Source organism: Brachycentrus maculatus, unplaced genomic scaffold, assembly GCF_059751285.1.
Source record: "Brachycentrus maculatus isolate JH-2025_06_01 unplaced genomic scaffold, ASM5975128v1 h1tg001060l, whole genome shotgun sequence".
In the NCBI taxonomy this organism is placed as follows: domain Eukaryota; kingdom Metazoa; phylum Arthropoda; class Insecta; order Trichoptera; family Brachycentridae; genus Brachycentrus; species Brachycentrus maculatus.
In genome coordinates, this window is record NW_028281767.1 from 73,109 (window position 1) to 92,367 (window position 19,259).

At 29.9% G+C, this 19,259-nt stretch overlaps 1 protein-coding gene across 1 annotated transcript in view; it reads right to left on the reverse strand.

The window, feature by feature from the left end:
• LOC148299583 (uncharacterized) overlaps positions 1-19,259 on the reverse strand; it is a 46,735-nt gene that overhangs the window by 26,617 nt on the left and 859 nt on the right. The gene's annotated exons all lie outside the window — the stretch shown is intronic.

The following is a 19,259-nucleotide window of genomic DNA, read 5'->3' on the forward strand; positions in this document are numbered from 1 at the left end:
TTTAAGTACTATCTACCCTCTGATTGCAAACAGCAATGTCTGGTATGAAACGTTTTGATTAATATCACTAGTCTGCTTTTGGTTGGTTGGAAGGTTTGGCTTTTTTACAATAAGCCCGCCAATGTACTTTTTCTTTTCAGTACATGAAATTAAAATTAATAAATAATTAAATGGTATGATTAAATATGAAAGATATTGATGACAATGGATTGAGAACTTGACGTTTTTAATATCCGAATTTTTAAATAAAGCTTTGATTTTTTTACATACGTTTTTGCGTATTGTTTGATAAAAACTTGTTAATTTCAACCGTAGATGTCACCGAAGAAGTAGCAAACGTAAGATCTTTTGGATTGAAGCATAAATTTATCAACAGAAAATTGAGTAATGTGGTGGTCAATCATGGGTATCAAATCATCACTTAAACAGGTCGTTGACGGGTCGCAATCCCTGTAAATGAATAGACCTATATTCTTCGTCAGCCATGTTTATATATCAACAAAAGAGATTATTTAATATTCGTGAGATAATAAGTATTTCATAATCAAAGAGATAAATCACATTTATGATTAGACATATATAATTAGACGCACATGATTTCACTTAGCGCGATGAACTTTTGCTTTTAAATTTTACCGTGCATAATTTCATAAGTATGTAAAAGCTTAAATGATCAAGTATACCATGCTTTCAGACCTCCTTTGCCTAAAATATACGTACAAGTATGCAGTTTTATGAAATAATTTTCCACATTAGCAATAAATCCAGCCCCTAGGATAAAAATTCATTGAACATTAAACGGGATTTGTCTGAAAATATTGCAAGTAGGAATTCCGGATAGGTGTCGCAGGAGTTTGGATTATTAATCTGGAGCTAACTGTAAATTATTCTGGGCCGCCTATAGACCTGTACCCCGCGCACTGTACTCAGGGGTGTGCTAACAGGGGAAGAAGGTGAGAAGATGTACAGTGTGAAGTTCGGTATAGAATGTAGATATATAGGCAATATCAGGGCCCTCTTTAGGACCCTAAAAGGGCGGCAGAATAACGTGTCTTCACGAATATTTACGATTTTGCCTACTTTAAAGTTTTTCGTCGCCACAATGCGGAAAACGAAAAAATCTAATCCAAAAATATTCTTTAAAAATTATGTAAATGTTTTGGAACTGGGCAGGTTATTTGGTACGTATATCCGAAGATAGATGGACAAAATGCTCGTCTGGAGGCCTAGAACAGGATGGTCCAATGACGTTAGGAAAGTGACTGGAAAAGAGTCGTGTACAACAGAGAACTTTGGGAGTCCAAAAGGGAGGCATTTGTTTAATACTGGACACAGGAAGAAGGCTGAAGTAAACAATGTAAAAAATAAGTATTATTTTGTAGTCAATAATAAAATGAATATTTAAAAAAATCTCTTATTAAGTACTGAGCTTCAAAAATAAAAGACATTTTATTTAAATTATTTTTCTAAGCCTCCACTCGTTTACAAATGATTTTGGCTCTAAGAAAAATATACATTTATATCAATAAGTAAAGGATATAAGAAAAGAGACAAAAAACATTAACAATAATCAACAGACATTTAGAAAAACATAATATTAACTTTTCGATATTCATTCATTAAATTATATTAAAATGTGGACAGTTAAAACAGTTACTTTAATGTAAATAAAAAAAAAACTTAAATTACTTGTCATCAAGTGATTTAAATAAAATAAAAAATTGTAAATATGCATGTTAATGTTTCATTATACGCTTAACACGCGTAACGATATAAAGTCGTTTATTAAAAAGATTAACGATAAAATAATACTTAGATAGAAATCTTAAAAAAAGTCTCTTCTGGTTTTTAAAATAATAAATCATATTTATTATAACATCGTTAGTACTGCTATATTTCAAACATCACGAGTGGTAATAAAATAGTAGTTCTACTTTTTTATACATAATGTTATAAATATTTAATTATTATATCAGTATTTTCATGGTAACTTAAAAATATTAATTTTATGTGACATAGGTGTGTAGTGGTGCGTTAGTGATTGCTTAAATAATTTAAAGATCATTGATAAATAATAATTAAGTAAACAATATATTTTAATACGATAAATAACTATTTTATACATACATATTTGCCCAAAAAACCGAAAAAATTTTATGTGTCATTTTGAATCGTTTAGATACTGTATTATATAATTTTTACGTCGACTGGTTTCAAAGCAAACAACTTGATCTGCAAGTCTAATTAATATTAAAAGCTTATGTTATTAATTTGTCTTGAGACTGAAACCGGTCGACAATATTGTTAAAAAAAAAACAGACAAAGGATTTTTAACAAAATTATTAAATCCTGCATGATTAAAGCCATTATTTTTAACAATTTCGAAATAAAAACAATAGTTTAATCAATTTGATAAATGCTTTTATTTACTTACTAAAATTTCAATGAAAATGGATATATATTTTTTTTTTAAATTAAACACTTGAATATACCACTTTAATGAGTTTTATTTATATATATATATTTTGAAACAAGTCGTTTATATAAATAAAACTCATTAAAGTGGTACATTCAAGTGTTTAATTTTTAAAAAATAATCAACATGTCATTCCACAATGCCGAATCAATAAATAATATGATAGATATTATTATTACATTACCAAAAATTAAATGCCGATTCAATTTATACAAAATTTAATCAAGTTTGATATATTACATTAAATATAAAAAGAAAAATTTTCAAAACTTTTGTCATCAAAATGTCATTTGAGATACAGCTAATATTACTGAACTAACGACTGTAGACCAAATTAGGTTGGGTATATCGGGAACCGTTAAATAAAAGAAGCCCGAGTTAACCTTGGCACAGCCCTGCTGTAGTTAAAATACTGGGCGACATTAGGAGATATCTCTGACAGATACACTGAATTGGAGGTTGGCCAAGAATATAATACCGTCTCTCCAGAGCGCAATCTTCCAGCAGACCTTTTATGCTTTGTCTATGGAATCTGTACACTGTAAATGCAAAGCCAGATTTGAGATATCCTTAAGTGAAGTGAAGTGTTGTTATAACAAATAACTTCTTCGTTTGTATATAGCGACTTGTGAGACTTTGTACTCAGCTAACAAGAGAGGTTATTTGATTTTGTACTTTAATGGTCTGCCTTCAACGTCATATACTTTTTTTTTATTAACACGTGAAACCCCAACACTAATATTTGTCAATTATGAAATTCTCAAAAAAAAAATATTTTTGTAATATACGTATTTTAATAGTATAATGTATTTCGTTTATTAAATGTTTCATAGTTAAAGCATTTTGAATATAGCTATTGATTGAGGTCACTGGTGCCCCCAATGTCACTGCGGTCCAACACAGACGAGGTCACCGGTGACCCCAATGGCGTTTAACGTGTTAATAATAATAATAATAATTTTTAATAATTTATATAGCGCCATTTTTGTAAAATACCTTACCTCACTTACCTTATGGACCCTAAATTTAGCCTTCTGCCTACTAAGCGAGTCCAATGGACCCATTCCGAAGTTAATGTTGGGTTTATTTAAACTTTTAATAGAATAGTGAGATTATGTAGACATAACAATATATAACGGACCCAAGGCTTTTAAATAATAAAAAAAAAAAAACCATACATCACATAAGAGTCCATCGGACCCAGAACAGTAGTTATCGATAGTTTTTGTTTGCGGTAGACTGAGGGATAAAAAAACATTTTTATTAAAATTTTACTTGTTTAATACCACTTTTTATAAAGGTGGTATTAATCAAGTCAAATTTAATTAAAAATGGGTAGATATTACCACAAAATGACGGTCAATTAATGAAAAAAAATTGGTTTAAAGCTGGTTTGTGATATTCAAATTTAAATGAAATTGGTTGGTGAAACTTGGTTCCGTATTACGTAGTTCTATCTTCTTTAAACTTTCACTATTTGTCATAAAAATCAAGAAAAAGTTATGAATACCATCCGAATTAGTGCAGAAATGTGGTAGCATATTGCGAATTTCTAGCTCCTAATACAATTAACAACTTGACACCAAAATATTAAGCTGGAAAGAAACACAAACCGATAATAAGTAACAAATACCATCCCAATCAAGAAACCAAAAATAACAGTAGCCCATTAGTCTCATGTCTGACGCAAAGCAAAGATAAAATACCATTAATCTAAGTTTTTCGTGACCAATATTTTGGAGGTCTATTTATTTATTTATGGTTCATACATGATGAAAAACACGTGATAAAATACAAAACAATACAATACGATTCGTTTAGATGTGTATCATCAAATTCGTGTGAATACCACATAACAAAATTAAGGATACCAATAAAAGTACAGGTTTAACATACACATGAATAAAGAAAAGAAAATAGTGGCTGTTTAAAAGAGAATAATAAATAATATATAAAAGGGGGTAGAGATTTTTTACTGCAACATTTATTTTAAATCATCTTAGACATGTACTGGAATCGCGAGACTGATCACCTTGCCTTCATATAATCAAACGATCAAGTTAACATAACAGTGCAGTTTTCTTTACACAATAAGTTTATAAGAATTAGGAAAAAAACTGAAGTATAAAGTGATAATTTCAGCTAGCCAAATGCCGGGTCGTAAGTCTTGGAATGCTCATACTTCCATTTTTCCTTCGTATAATAATAATATATACTTCACCTTAGTCGATACACCTATAAAATGTATCTTTATAAATTTGACCTCTCATCAAAGATGAAGAAGAATATGGAAATCTGGGCATTTACGGTGCTGACGAACGTAATAGGCAGGTTTAAGTGATTACTTTACACACGAACATTCACCAATTCTACTCATTATTGACAACCACACTACTCAAATTCCTGGAAGTTCTATATACAGTATATGAACCAATTTCGAAACGTTGTTATTGAATCACTAGAACTTCACTAGAGACATCTATTGATGAGATGAAGCTTTTTATTGAGCGGAAACTTTTTTATTAGTATGAGAGGTCCGAATCCTGGATTATAATCATACAAGAAAAAAAATATGTGAAAAATAACTCCTATAATTGGAGATAATCCAGATTTGTGAACAAGTATTTGGACATACTCAAAATGCTATAAATATCTTTACTCAGTTACTCTAGGTTAATGAATTAATTGTTCATTGAAAATTCGTTGTGTTTTCATTAATATTTACTTACATTATTATTTAACTTAACTTTTCAGGTAATTAGAACATCTTTTATCAATACTGTGTATATCCACCCTCTACGCTTTTTATAGTTGCTCTATTTTAGTAAAGAATAAAACATTCACGCCCTGTATACGCAGCAATATTTCAGTGAATTGTGGTGTAAGTTCACACAGAGACGCGCAAGATAAAAAAACCTGTCACAATAATAAATACAAGGCCCTCATGACGTTACCCTAATATTGTAGAGCGAGTGGTATGTTTGCTTTTCTAAGATTTACACTAAAATGGGCTAATAAGACATAAGATAGTTAAGTGGCAGACTTCCGAGAGACGCTTATGAAGAGCTCCAACTTCATCACAAAAGTGTTTATGGACACAGATGAGGGAGAGTAGTATTGTAATTACCAGCTTCTCCAGATTTTTTGCTGTTATTTAAAATATTAAATTTATTTACTTTTTATACTTGCTTTTTTCGTTTTAATTTTTTAAATGATTAAATAATACGATATATTTGTACGCAATATATGTCTTTTATTTCGACTACCGTCAAGACAAGCTGGTAAAAAAATTATCAAACAGTTTTTTTTAAATGATTTAAACCCATTATTTACTAACCTACTAAACTATATCTACTAAAATTAATTCAAGGTTTTGATCTTTAAATAAAAAGTTTGAAAAGTTCTGTTATTTTTGAGCTCTCAATAATTTCTTAAATGTTTTTTGCAGATACTTTGTGACACATTTTATAAACTTCATAAAATTTAACAACATTGTTTTAACCACTTTTTTATTATCAATATACTTTAACCTACCGAAAACCTAAAGACCATAAAGGGAATGTAATTAAATATGAATATTTTAATGTTTTAAATGTTTTAGAATTTAATAAATCCTGATGATGACAAGGTTCTTGTCGAAACCTGTAGGTCAAAGTGTAATAATAATAAAAAAGTGGTGAAGACAAAGTTGTTTAATTTTATAAAGTTCTCAATAATTTGACATATCCTTAATTTTCTTAATTTTAATTATTTGATTACCCAATCAACTTTATGAAGCCAATTATTCGTTTAATTTCCCCTTTCATTTGATATTATTAATAACTATTTAATAAGGTATGAGTGCTTCTAAACCAACTATTAATTAAGATAGGCTCGTCTCAGTTCGAAATCATTAACAGTCTTGTAATACGCACAATTTGTATTCAATGAAACCGTCTAATTTGCTTCGAATTGAAGGAGCATGTTCAATATTCGGAATTATCCAGATATCCATTTGAATTTGCCTAATCTCAATATCATGGTTTTCTCGAAAGCTATTAAACAAATCTGGATTCAGAGTAGTATTGCTTTAAGGCGAATGTACCGTTCAGGTTAGCTTTAATCCAAGACGTCAAAGAGCTTCCAGTATACATAGACATATATTGTAATTTGGCTGTTTTGTTTTTAAATAGGTGGATCTTCTATGCTCCAAAAACTGATAAACGTGAAGACCGTAAGAATATCTTTAAGTTAAATTTCCACTCAAACGTATAGTTTTAATATAAATATGGTATTTTTGCCCACACCAACAGAAGAAATATATGTACGTTAAAAGAATTTTTATTTTATTAAAAAAAAATGAATTTTAATCGTTTTATGAAAATTTAACTTCATTATTTAATAAATTGTTAATTCGTGAATCAAGTTTAAAACTCACAGTATTTTGCAAATGTCATTTTTTTCAAATCAGATTTTGGTAACGAAAATTCATGTCAATCATGGGTTGAATTTCGAATATTGCACACCTTCAAACCGATCACTAAAGCTAGTCTATGACAAGTATATTTTTCTATGATTAGATACTGTATATATGTATTAAATGTATTATCGTTAAGGTTTCAGCCATTCAATAAATAAATAAATAAATAAGTCGTAAGCCCCTGAAATGTCCGGAATTTCATATTTTTTTCATCTATATGGAGATATCAATAATAATAAAATAATGCTATTTTATTGCTGATTTTAAAAATATGAAATGATATAATATCAACCGTGTCAACATTATTACGTGCCATGAATAACTCCTTGAAAGTTTAAATAAAATAAATATTTGTAAAATAGATAGAATACAAGCTTTGTGTGGTGCGTATATTCGCAAAGTAAACGCGAAATTTGAAAATATGTCTGCGTCATCTTTTAAACGAAAACCTGAAACTCACTGAAAATGAGTAATATCTATGAGATTTTTTTTATACATATGATAAAATAAACTATTTCGTTGATCCGGCGTTCAATTTTGGAGTAAACTGATCCTCCGGTCTTTTGAACGCCCGATAACTTTTTCATTCAAATATCGGTCCATTGACGGCGCAAAAAGCGTCTCTGCGCACAAATCTTCCCTAGGTATAAAATATATTCCAATTTTACCACGAGCCCTTGCGAAAATCAAATTTTAAAATAAGAAATCTCTTCCATTTTTCGGCAGTTTGAGCGTAAAATTGTGCTACGCCGATGAGAAAATAATACCATTAAATAAAAGATAATCTCCAATCCTTGAATTTAAAATACGCCTTTGCTTTGAAATGGCGCATAAACCCGCTATCAGCGTTTAAGATACAGCACAAAAATACCACCTTGTTAGCTTTTTTATTATCACTTTTATCATTAAAACAAAAACAAAAAATATGTTTTTTTATCGTTTAGTCTTGCACTATATTTTTTTTACAAATTCAACTGAATTGTGTCAAATAGACGAACATTATTCACGTGTTAAATTAATTTTTTATTTTACTCGTATTTATGTATCTTAATAACTTGGTTGAAATGTTTTAGAGTTCCCTCTATATGAACAAACTCTAAACAAAGTTCCCATATTTATCGTTCATCTAAATTGGTTGACGATTAATATGAGGATTTGGATATGTTCTACACATCATTGTCAGCGCTGAGATCGCCTACATTGTAACTCGACATTTGTATCGTGGTATGTCCCTAGTTTCATACAATTTATCTTTGACTTGAGATTTGATCCCCTTTTCCCCCTTTCCTCCCTCCCTTCCCTCTTCCAGGTATTTTCACAAATTTATAAATGTGGAATTTAGTAATTAGAAATGAACAAGTACTCATAAATGTGAATGACATAATGTAACTATTCTGTAAAATTCCCAAATGAAATAAAATAAAATAAATATAAACATTCCAATCAGCGTACAGACAACTCCAACTTAATCTTTAATCGCCGAAATCCAAAACACACCTGCAATGCAATTTAATACATTCAAAACGCTAAAGGATGTAATTAACTTATTTAAATCAACCATGAATACTGTCGTGAACTCGCACATGAAGCGTGGTATGAATCATATAAAATACAAAAGCGATTTGAGTTCCAAAATTGTAAGCAGTAAAGTTGTCAATTATGGGTAAAAGTAATGAATGTTATACGTGTATAAAGTGGTCGATTAAACCAGCCAATGATAGGTCATAAACCCTGTAACCTTTCCGGGAATACAATAACTGACAATTTCCGACTTTCTCTGTGGAGAAGGTTCTTTTTACATGAATTGATTTTTTTTATAAAGTCGATGTATTATGAAAATAAAATAAATATGTTTAAAAAATATTTAAAAAAATTAAAACACTTCTTTGAAATATTTTTAAATTATGACAAATTACACACAAATATCCACAAATGTCATTTCTTTACAAGTTACATCATATCAACTGACAGACGGACTTCGACGTTCATTAACGTCGATACTCCTGTGACGAAAATTCGTACTGATGTTCATTTACGTACATACTCGGAAAGGTTAAATACCCAGATTTCCATATATTTCTACATCTTTGTTGAAATATCAAAATGTAATATAGATTTATTTGAAAACAATATTACAATCGGATGTCTGATGGGTAGTTCGGTGTATAAATGTTTTTTCTTATAATTCTTAATTGAATGTCAGCAATAGAATCATGAATCATTTTTGACTAACAGCATTGTATAAATACATTAAGTAATTAAAAAGCAAATGCTTGAAGTACGTTAGATTCAGTAAGTTTTATATAAATCTTGATTCCAGAAGCCATTGCTGTTAATCGGAGAAAGCATCCGTAAAGTTGAAATAATGCGACATCTATGTTCTGATGGTGCAAATATAAATCAACTGCTGTCAAAACAAGAAGGGGCTATTTACGGCAGAGTCTCGAGCATTTTAACAAGCAATAAAACTATTTGTGCGCCGACTAATTTATGTAGTATTTTCATCTCGTGTTTTGGAGTAATAACATTTTATTATTTTTCAAATGGTGTCTAAGTCAGTAAAAAGTTTTGTCCCAATAAATTTGACGGTGGCGTCAAGGTTTATTTGTTTATCCGTGAATGCTCCTCGCCTCATAAAAAGAAGAAAAATCGAAACGCTTTCCGCCGACATGTTTATTAATCTTTAAAATTCTTTCCAGTTTTTTTAGAGGTATCAGAATCAAACAATGATTTACTTCAGTAACAACTGTTCGTCTTAGTGACTTATTTTTATATTATAATGTTATATCAAATTGAGATGAAACACGAATCATTATTTTTAAATGAAGCAGATGGAAGTCTGAGTATCTCAAGACGTACGACCTGGCATTTGACTGGCTTAAGCTATCACTTTATACACTTGTGAAACGTTCACCGTTCTCCCTATTTTTTGACATACATTTTGCACTACTTTTTTAAACCTGTATATGTGCAATGGTTTCGGGTAGAAATTTCAAAGATTTTAAAGTATGGCTAATTTTGGCGTCATCAGTTGTGAAATTTGTTCCGTACTTATAAATGCAGCTTGCTCTATTTGTTCTCATACTTTTGAAGATTGAAAATTCCCCAGCAATACGAAATATTAAATATTTGGTAACCATACAAATAATAATATAATATTTACATAATGTAAAATTGCCAGCGTCTTTTATGTGTCACTGCCATATGTCACAGTTCTAAAATAAAACAGTTTTATTATAGTTATAAATGTGTGTATATAAAATTAAAATAAAACAAATTATACAAAAAATTGTATTACATCCTTCATTATGTAATATAGGTAATATCTTGTTTAAGTCCCTCTCCAAGCACAAGAGTCAAGTCTCTTTTTTGGAGAAGAATAACGTAACTAGAATAAGATATTGTATCATTGAGTTATATCTACATATCGCTCACTCCTTTTAACAACGTCATAAATAAAAAAAAACTTGATTTTTCAGGAGATCGTTTTTAAAGTTTAAAAATATAATAAAATGTATTAAAAATAAATTCAAGCCACTTATGGAACTTTTGACTGTGCAACAGATCTTTTTAGGTAAAACCTGAATGTTTTTTCTCCATTTGAAAAATATTTAGTGCATTAAAAAAAAACAACACCATTTCTTCATAATGCAAAAACAACACTTTCTGCCCTGTAGCGGGTAAATATTAAGTTAAAAATATGCCGCTTTTGCTGGGATACAGTACATTTTCTGGGCATTCCGAAAACACGCACAACCAGAAATTGACGATTTTTGGATATATGACGTTCTTGAGAGGATATATGAATATATATGTACTGGGAAGTGATATATGAATATAAATGTACTGGTACTCTTGGGCATACACAAAACGTTCCTAAAAAATATCCTCTGAGCGAAAAATTTAAAGGCATGAAATCTGGCGTAAAGATAGTATGTAATTTATAAAGGATTATAAAACAACTCTTTTGTTCAGCGACCTTTATGGGAAAGACTTATATTGGACGTTTTTGTACCATTTTCCAATAATGGGAGAGATTACATATTATTTGAGACCTTTTTTATTATTTGAATTACAAAGTAAAACGTGCTCATCTGAACTCCCTAATACATTGAAAGCTCTTACAGATTTTCCTAGTCTAATACAGAAGCTCTAGGCTTTTGGACAGACCACTCTTCCAAGGCAATTTGTTATAAACTGATTTTCATTCAAATTAATAATTTATAGCTTTTTTGTCCCTGTCACTATCAATTTGAATAAATACAATTTCGAAAAATTGTGAAAATTAAGAAAATCCCTTTTAAATAATTTTTTCGTTAGTCTAATTAAGGTATATAATTTATTTTGTATACTTTTAATTCTTTCTTAAATCCTATCAGAGTTTTATTTGTACTTAGCAACATCAAATTGCAAATCTGTTCTAAGAAATATAATTTATTTAGGAATGTGATTCGTAAGAGAAGATTATTTAAAAGAATTCTTACCAATAAATTATTCTTTTGGTACTTGACTTATTTCTCCATTTGAAACAATTATTTTAAAAAATACAGGGTGTTTTCACTGTGTTTACACCAAAATATATAGACTATTTGAAGGATTAGAAATTCTGTTTGACATGTATACATGTGAAATATTATGGCCCAATCTGGACCCAATAGTGCATAGGGTACCATACTACCGTATAGCAGATCCCGGGGTCAATGCTTAGGGAGGGTCAAGATTAATACAAGTGATTTAACACACATGTGTTTTAATATTACTTAGAACTGATATCTTAAGCGCAGGATTGATTACTTTCCCTTCATATAATATACGATCGTTTGCATTGCATCTATCTGATTCGATGCTTTATGCACCATTGATTGCATATAAGGGTGAGAGAAATCATTTTAAGGTTACTACTTTAATGACTTTATTTACTATTATTAATGAAAGATGACAACCTTGAAGTTTGAATTAAACTGTTTTCATCACTTGAAATTTTGTTATAATTTATCATTTTCGTTTCTTTTATTAACACGTAAGCCTTAGTTTTAGAGACTTGTCTGCAAGTAGAAAAGTAGGGATAGGGATGATAAATATGAAAGATACACCTAGATGAAATTAAAATAAATGTTTCGTGAAATTGGTGGAAATCGAACCAGAGACGTCTGTTTTGCAGTCGAAATAACCCTACCCAACTAACGTACGACACCTATCATCATAAGTATGATGTGAAGTATGATGTAAGTTTAATGTAACATATCAAATAAAGTAGTCATTTAAACCAGCCAATCATAGTTTGTTAGCCCTGTAAAAACGCAATCTTCTAAATTCTCGTTTCAATAATTCCTTCGGTTTTGTTGAAATATCAATATGAATCCTGAAACAAATTCCTGCTACACAATATATTGCCTAGTCACCATTCATAATAAATCATAAAAAACAGTTTTGACGGATTTCACTTCAACATTTGCTTGCGCAACGAATTTTCCTGTAGCATTCTTTTCCACTATCCGCAAATCTTTAATTCACCGCTGCGCGCTTGTTTTTTCAGTACATAGGGCAGTTTTGAAGACTTGCTCACATTGGCATTTTTCTCTACGGAAACAGATGGCCTTTCGGCGATAAACTAGCAAGTCTGACATGGCTGAAAAACGAGATGTTTGCTAACACTTTCAACCCCTGTCTAAGAAAAAATTTAACAAAATTCCGACACTGAATTTTACCCCGAAGGCATCTAAACTTAGATTTATTTATTTACATTATTGACCGGCGCCGCACTAAGGCGTAGTTGGGTAGACACTGAAATGTGAAAGTGGCGACGCAGTTTTTTCACGGTTGAAAAAAATTCAAATGAATAAACAATAAATATTTATTTATATGCCTGGATATAATACATTTAAATTGTGTATTTTTTTATATCTTTTGTTCAAATGAATGCTTGTTTTATGGAATCACACTAAGCGACGGATTTTTAAGAGATGACTCATTCAAACGCATCGACGAAACGTAAGTTGATGACAAGAGCTATAAAAAAGACATTTTTTTTATTTTTAAGCGTTTATTCTGGATGTACATATCTAAAGGAATGAAACATTTTATCAAATATTGTTCAGGAATAATAACGAGTAAAAAATCCTTCTATTTGTGAAATTTAGAAACTGGATTATCAAAGAATTTTAGAAAAGTATAGAATTTTCTTTCATATTCAAAATATATTTTATCATACCGTAGTGGTTTCTTTTTAATCTTGTTATGAAAAAATGACAGTGAAAAACTAATTTTCATTAGTTTTAATAATATTATTTCCAGCGAGGAATGGGTTAAATGAATTTAATCTGACAATGTCAACCTCTTCAATCAAGTTTGAATTGTCAACCGACAGTCGTAGACACAATCGAGGAACAAAGTTCCTACCCAGGTTCGTACGTGAATTTCTAGATTTTTATCCATAGCTTTAATGTATCTAATTATAAAGCTAAGCTTTTACTTAATATCGTGAATAAATTACCAATTACTTAATAAAGTCAAGTTTTGACATACACTGATTAGAAAGTATTTTATGTTTATTTTAAATATATCGTAACATACCCTCATAATGCTGCAAAACAATTTTCGTCACATTTATTGCGATGGTTACGATATTTTTCAGAAAGTGTTCGATATAGTATGTACAAAACATCGCATATTTCATACTCACTGCTCATGAATAAATTTACGGACCCAACAAACCACATAAGTAATATACTTAAATATTATATTTATATGTGTTGTACAAAAAACTTTCCTCTCCCATATTTGGGAGCTTAAAAAGAAAAGAATGAGAAATATTTGTGTGATCAGGTGAGATTGCCCGTGACTGTACATAAAAAGGTTGACTGCTTGAAGTAAGCAGTGAAAAACGTTACCCAATTTATTTTACCCGGAAAGGGGTTTTACTCAGCCTTCAAGCGCAAAAATTCCGACGTTTTTAATTTTGTATAATATATTTTTGGCCTCAAAGACACTTGGAAGGTTGCACCACTGACTGCCGAGATCTCAAATTAAAAAAAATTGTGACAATTTCATTCATCCCTCAGTAATTCTTTTTTTTTGGTTGAGTAATACTCTAAATATAATGAGGGGATGGAAGTCATAATTATATTTTTACATTTTTTTCAGATTTTCTCTATAAATTTTACGTAAACATGTTAAAATTTGTTGTTATTATCATAGTTTATGTAATGTCTATTTTTAATTAATGTTTTACTTAGTAAATACCACTATTTCTTCAAATCTTCTGTGACACGTGTTTCGATGCATTCCGCGTCATATTCAAACACACGTAAAACATTAATTAAAATGGATAGATTTTACCAAAAAGTGAAAAGTAAAATCAATTAATGAAATTAAATAATGTCATCAAATATTTTTACTACAATATATTGCGCCGTAGATTTTTTTCCCACTTTTTTCTACAACCACCAAATGTTTTTTCCTTAATAGGATTTTCAAAAGTTGAAATTTAGATTTAGAAAAACTCATTCAGAATCGCTGTTTGAATACTTATTTGATAATCACTATGATAGTATAGGATACTGATATTTCCGCTCCAATATTTATTCAAAATACCCTGGACTGGTACCTGAAGCGGAGGGCTGATCACCTTTCCATTATTTTTAAAAAAAAAATTTTTCACCTTTGTAAAAAAAATCATTCGTTTTTTTTTATTTGATTTGATTGATCTACAAGCTGGGTAAATAAAGCTTTCTTGAAATTTTTTCAGCTTTATCTTTTCTTCTTCTTTTTCATTCGCACCCAATGATTTATTGGGCACTGCATAAAATTGATGCAATTAGAGTTGTTCGTTAATTAAATGATCGAGGTGATTAATGAATGTAAATTAAATTAAATTAATTAAATGTAAACGATAAGGTGATCGATCAATCAGTCTCATGCACAACTCTTCAATAGTCTGGGTTTTTTTTTAATTGACCTACCCCCCCCCCCCCGGAATTGAACCCGGGAGCCAAATGAAGTAAACACAACACTATGGAGATATATTTTTTACTTTTATGGAAACCATAAAACAACACTAGTTGTTAGAGACCTTTGATCATTTTTTTAGTATGTAGCACGATAATATAACTTTATATGGGTATATGTGAGTACGTATCATATGTTTATCCATAAGTTTGTAGATATAAATGTGAAGGGATGAAAATATAGCATTTTTTCTTGCTCTTCTTGGTCGTTGGAATATATTTCCCGAGTGAGAAGTGATACAAGACATTGCTTTCAACGTAATTTATTTTCGTTTTCATAAAACATACCCCATTTTCTGAATATTTTAAACTCGAAAACACCTTCGAAGGTTTATAAAAATATAAATCATCGGTTTTCCGCATAAAAATTGAATTACGAGAGAAAAATGCTTCATACCTTCCGTCTCAGAGAGATAATCAGCACATTATTCAGACACACAGGTAAAAGGTTCAATTCTAAAATTATTAACGTATTGAAACTGAGATCTCAAACATCTAAAACTGACATACACGTGTGCATGGGGTATAAGATTCAAGTATTAACTTCTCGGGTATTTTAATCAAAATATCTCAAATATCAAAAACTGACATTCAGGTCTATCTAAGGTATTGGATTTGGATTAAATTTTTAACTTCTTCAGGTATCAAAATACAAAGATCTCAAATATCAGAACCTGGCATATACATGGACATGAAATATAAGATTCAATTATTTACTTCTTCGGGTATCTTGTAGATCAATCAAATCAATCAAAATATCTCAAATATCAGAAGCTATAATATACATGTACATGAGATATAAGATTCAATTTATAATTTCTTCAGGTATTCACAATAGAATTCTTATCTCAAATATAAGAAACTGGCAAATATCATACGTGTACATGAACTAAAAAGTTCAACTCTGAACTTCTTCCGTTATTTTAATTCAAATTTGTCAAATATCAGAGACTTCCATATACCTCACGTGTACATGAAGTATAAGGTTCAATTGTTAACTTCTTCCAATATTTCAATAAAAAATATCTCAACTATTAGAAACTGGCATATACGTGGACGTGAAATGTAAGATTCAATCTTGTGTAGGGTTGTGGTCCCGTGATTAGTGTTGCGAACTCTTAAGTCAGAGTTTCTCGGTTCGACCCACTTTACCACAATTTGATACCTATTTCTAATCATGCGCCGCTTAGGCTCACAGAAATAGTATGAAATTGAAATATTTGTGTAAATAATATAAAAACACTAATATTTGTCTTTTTTTAAAAATTAATTATTCAGGTATTTTAATTCAAACATCGTAAATATCACAAAGTGGCATATACCATACATGTACATGAGGTATAAGATACAATTCTTAACCTTTATAGGCATTTCAATAAAAAAATCTGAATTTTCAAATACTGACATGCAAGTAAATATCGTAAATATCACAAAGTGGCATATACCATACATGTACATGAGGTATAAGATACAATTCTTAACCTTTTCAGGCATTTCAATAAAAAAATCTGAATTATCAAAAACTGACATGCAAGTCTATATAAGGTATAATTATTTACTTCTTTGTGTATTTCAATGAAAATATCTCAAATATCAGAAACTGGCATATGCTAGTACGTATACATGAGGTATAAGATTACATTTTCAGGTATTTCAATATCAAATATCAGAAACGTAAAACAAAGCAATACGGATCTCTTTTGATTCACCTTCAAAATAACCCTGCCAAACCCAGTGTACCGTTGATAAATTGTTTTTCAAAATGTTTGCATTGGTTGGAAATTAGTTCCAGAAATATTGATTAAATTTTCAACTTAAAAAATTCAAAATGTTTTTTTTAATATATATTTAGTATATATTATTAGATTAAAACCAATATTTTTAGGTTTTCCACTGTCGGGTTTCATCGTTACCGACATCATCAGACTGTCGGTAACGATGAAACCTGGTCGCTGGTCAAATAAAAATAAAGTGGAAAAGCTAAAAATATTGGTTTTAATCTAATAATATTTTAAAAATGCAGTGTCAGTGGATAATATAAATCTATATATTTAGTATTATAATATAAAATAATAAATGGGCAAATTATTTTTTATATTGAATCATCGGACATAATATATAAACAAAATTATATTTACAACATTTTGAGTGTGTCCAAATACTTGTCCACAAAATCTGGATTATTTCCAAATACAGGAGTTACTAACTTAGAAATATAAATGATTAAAAATAGGTATCAAATTATGGTAGAGTGGGTTCGAACCAAGAAACTCTAACTGAAGAGTCTACGACACTAACCACGAGACCACAAGCCGATTGATGATTGTCAAAAAACTATACATATTAAGATCAGCTTCTAAGTGGCGACTCCGGCGCATCAGTTCCAATTTATAGCTCGGCATATCTAATTTTGTTTTCATAGCATAAGTCGTAAATCATTTTTTAAAGTCATCTTCTCCAAACATGCCTATCCGATCCGTGCTTTAAATTAATATAATGTTGACTGCAAGATAAATGTCGCATGCTTGATTTTCGTCAGCTGTGATGAATGAAAAAATTAAATCATTTAAGAGGGGAATTTCCGAATATTTTAACGCTTTTTTCACATTTCATTTCCGCTGATATGTTTAAAATAGTAGAGTACCGAGTTTGTTCCTTTGAAAATCAAAAATATTTAATGGTAACTCCCATGTTTTACAAAGAAACGTAATGATATCCTTGTGTGTGTCTGTGTGTGTGTGTGTGTGTGTGTGTGTGTGTGTGTGTGTGCGTGTGTGTGTGTGTGCGTGTGTGTGTGTGTGTGTGTGTGTGTGTGTGTGTGTGCGTGTGTGCATGTGTGTTTTATGAGTTAACAGTTTTAGAAAGTACACACTTGAGGACATGAGATTATCAGATTGAATTTTGAAAATTGTAATTATTTGTGGAAAATCTTAAATCTCCTTTTTTTACTCACCGATTGCCTTGAAATTTTGACACATCGTTGCATACGAATTCGCAAATGTTTTTATGTATGTACACCAATGATAGGATTTTAATTTTGACCTCAATGGCAGCGCCATCTGTTGAACGTAACAGCAACATACGCAATACGCATTTCTCATGGCGGACTGCGTGCTTCTTGATAACTGCTATGAGTAATTATTTTCGACATTTTCGATTTCAATGTGATTTATGTAGTAAAATATTTACATTGATGCTAAGAATTTTTAAAAATTTTACCTTGGTACTGTATCAATTATAACATTAAATATGCAATACGGCGTATTTAGTTCAATGTGAAAAATACCACACTACTTATGTGAAATAATACTCTGTGAAGTCCACCAAATTTTTGTTACAACGTGCTCTGTGACTTACATATAAGTAAATAAAAAACAAAAATATCACAAAAAAGGTGAGCTGTTTTAGTCTCAATCTGATCAAATGATTTTTAAAATCACCTGTGATGGCCATTATACTCGTAATATCAGATTTTTGAAAGTTTATCTAGATCTCATTAAAATATTATTTTCACCCATAATCCCCGAACGACGGATCAAAAATCAGATGAATTAAATAACTATTTAATTCTTACTAACAAAATCATCCATATATTTTTTTAAGCTTATCGATATTAAATAATAAATAAATTATCAAACTAATGAGTGCTGTTGAGGTATTTCATCCAAATAATTAATTGAAAAATCAATAATAATTTGACAGCAAAATATGTTATATCAAGTACTAAAAAGAAGAATTAAAACAAATATAACAAATAAATACATAATAACCATAAAGTTATCGAAACAATATTCATATATATTTGATCAAGGAAAGATTTTTTTATTTATTTAAACGTCATGTACAGAAAAGAAATAAGTACATTGGCGAGCTTATTGTTAAAAAGCAGTTTCTTCCAACCAACCAAAAACAGACTAGTGATATTGATCAAAACGTTTGATAGCATATATAAATGTTTGCAATCAGAGGGTAGATAATTTTAATTTTTGACATCTCATCAAAGTTGAAGTAAATGCCCAGACTTCCATATTCTTCTTCATCTTTGATGAGATGTCAAAAAATAATATGAAAATAACTCCTGTAATTAGAGATAATCCAGATTTTGTGGACAAGTATTTGGACACACTCAAAATGGGGTAGATAGTACTTAAACATTTAATAAAACATAAATTATAAATTGGTGCTAGTAAGGAAAGCAAAGGCAAAAGGGAATTTAGGGAAGGAGTGAGAGAAAGATCATGAATATAAAAAAATTAATTCAAAAAATTTACTACTGTGTCATTTAAATTATTAACAATAACAACTATCATTAATATGT